At 39.2% G+C, this 2,848-nt stretch overlaps 1 long non-coding RNA gene across 1 annotated transcript in view; it reads right to left on the reverse strand.

Annotated features, from left to right (window-relative positions):
• LOC106520998 (uncharacterized) overlaps positions 1-2,848 on the reverse strand; it is a 16,099-nt gene that overhangs the window by 9,622 nt on the left and 3,629 nt on the right. The window contains exon 2 of the long non-coding RNA XR_001310617.1: positions 4-19. This is a non-coding gene — a long non-coding RNA (uncharacterized LOC106520998). The remainder of the gene's footprint in view (positions 1-3; positions 20-2,848) is intronic.

Consider the following 2,848-nt stretch of genomic DNA (forward strand, 5'->3'; position numbering starts at 1 on the left):
CACACACACACACACACACCTCCATCCCCCCCCCTCCTCTTTTTGCATGATGGCAGCCGAATTAGGGCAGATTATGAAGCCGGTTTGTACGAAACTAAAGAGTCAACCGGTTTAAGAAAACAAAACCAGGTAAGCAGTTTTTGAAATACACGTGAGGAGTGTGAGAAACTCCTCTTTAAAGAGTCAGAAAGCAGGCAAAAGATCATCAAAGGCTGTACTGTGGGAGCACATGTTGCACAAACAGATATAAAGTCTTTTTCGGGTTTTTAACGAGTTCATTTAGAAAATAACGGCTTGCTGTTCATCCAAAACCTGCCARTTCACACCAAACTTTATATTGTAACCAAAAGACTCAAAAATAAATTTCCCATTTTTATTTATTGGTCCTAGAATTACACCACAGGTTGTGGATGATGTCTAAATAAAATTTTATRAGTGTTTTATTGTGATTCGCAGAGAAATCCTTTCGGAGTTGCCGCGCTGCCGACTTTTTTTTCTTCTTCTTTTTCAGGATCATCTCCTTTTCTGAGCCTTAATAACCTTTAATCCTMCTGATCGGTGTGGCGTAGATAAGTCTAATTTGAATTGGGATTGTTCTTAAGGAGCGGCTCGTTTTATTTTTTTCTCCTTTCCTTTACAGAAAACCTCAAAACGGAGCTTAGCGCAAACAACAAACCCACCCTGAGCGCAATTAAGGCCTCGGCTAAATTAGAAGGAGGCTAATTGAATGCAGCTGAGTTTCCCATCAGCAAACTCCTGAAAGCTGCACTAATGTGAGGAAAACAGGMGTTTGATGGTCAATTATTGTCACTTATTTTTAAGAAAAAAGGTTTAGATTTAGTTAAATATTAAGAAATTGACACAACTGAAGGGTTACAATTTTGCGCTTTTTTTGTTGTTTTTACACAGAACAAGGTGTTCTTGCAGATGTGTTTTGCATTTAGTTGTGTCTGTTGGCTTAAATCAATGCAAATGCAAAAAATAGTAGACAATTTTATAATCTGATGCGTTTGAGAAATAATACCTCACCCTCTCAAAAAAAAAAAACGCTATAGGTTTATCTGGATATTAGTTTCTCAGATGAAAAATAACAAACATCCTAAATAAAAAGAAAAACTCACCCATCCTGTTCGTTACTTTGACAAAAAGAAAGTTTTGCCATGAACAAAAGAGTCTTAATAAAATTATGAAGGATATCAAACAAAAATTCTATTTGATTTTTTTATACAAAGTTATGACAAATGAAATAGAAAGTGTGAGCTAGAATAAAGAAAATGCACATAAAACAGCATCTATCTGAAGATGCATGAAGCAGCTATTTTCTGATGATGCATTAATGCACTTTAAAAGCTGTTTTTATTCGTTTATTTAACTAATAGACAAACAAAACACACACACGAAAAGTTGAACCAACCTGGGAATCAATAAACTGAATTTTCCTTTTGAAATCCAAAATGGTTTAGTTTACAAAAATAAAAGTTTAGTTTAGTTTTTTTTTTTTTCATTACTTGGACATTTGTTTACCTAAATCTCAGTTAAAGCTTCTCTGGTGTTCTTCCCCTAAGAAACTAAGGTTTTCACAATAAATGAAGTAAGAAAAATTATATAAGTCAAATGCGCGTGCTGTCACGCAGCATCAGAGTTTTGCATCTGGTCTGCACCACTTTTCCCTCTCAGGAATAAACTCCACGTGGCGGTTATTCCTGTAAGTCACACTCTCAGTCCCGCAGGAGGGGGACAAAAAGCTGCGGTGCGTCATGGGAGGTGGCGGTGGGCAGGGTTCGTTTGAGAGAAACAAGAAGGGGCCTCTTTTCTTCTTCTTGCTCTTCCTCTTCTGTGCGGCCCCTCCGAGATGCTTTGCGGGCTTTGGATGGTGCGCGTTCCTCGTGCACCTGTCCGGCCGCAAGGAAAAGAGGAACAAGTGGGACTCAGACAGGTGGAACGCACTTGCTGCAGAATAAACACACATTTACTGGTATGAGAACAGCTTTGCCCGCCTTGAAGGACAGGCCAGGTCTCCGACGTGCAGAATGGAGCTGGAACTTTTGCGCATTATGATTTGACGCATGAAGATATAAAGGGTGGCGTGCCAAACAGCAAAAACCTACCAACTTCCTTCCATTTACTTTGATATTGATCTTGCATTTTAAATATAAAAGAACCTCCAGGGCTGGCACAGACTTTTACTTAAAAATCAAACGCATGGAAAGAAGTTTGATCATTTACAAGAAAAATTACGCACAATGAAGAAGTTGGATAAACTTTTTTTTTTGGTCCAGTGAGAAACAGTTTCTGTGTCCAGCTCTGAGCGTTAATTATAGAGGAAGGAGGTCAGTCAGTCGACCCCTCTCCCTGTGTGGCGTCGCGCCCTTTGCAGTCCAAMTCGCCAAAATAGTAGCGCCATGTGCCACCGAGTCCCTTTCACCCCTCACTCCCCACACACAGCCTGCCCACCTTAGTTGTTTTTACCCCCCAGGTGGCAGATATTTCGTGAATTAGTCACTAATCAGGAGCAGAGGCTTGTAAAACAGGCGCGCTGTTAACTTTCAGCCTGAAAACKCGGGGTGTTTCTCAGCTGTGGGGCTGAAAGCCCTGCAGGCCCTTTAAAGCTATAAATACACCTGCCTGCAAACACAGATGAAGACTGATGAAAACATGACAAACAATGACCTTTAGTGTACGCTTGGTTTAGAAATTCATCCATATTGCTTTAATTTTGGGTTTAAATTTGCTAAGATAACTTTAAAGTATTTTTATTTCCCTAACTAAATGATTTTTTTGTTTAAGTTTTAAAATGCTTCACATACAACTCTAACTTTACATCTCTTAGACTGCAAAAATATTTCCT

This window comes from Austrofundulus limnaeus, unplaced genomic scaffold, assembly GCF_001266775.1.
Source record: "Austrofundulus limnaeus strain Quisiro unplaced genomic scaffold, Austrofundulus_limnaeus-1.0 Scaffold100, whole genome shotgun sequence".
Lineage (NCBI taxonomy): Eukaryota > Metazoa > Chordata > Actinopteri > Cyprinodontiformes > Rivulidae > Austrofundulus > Austrofundulus limnaeus.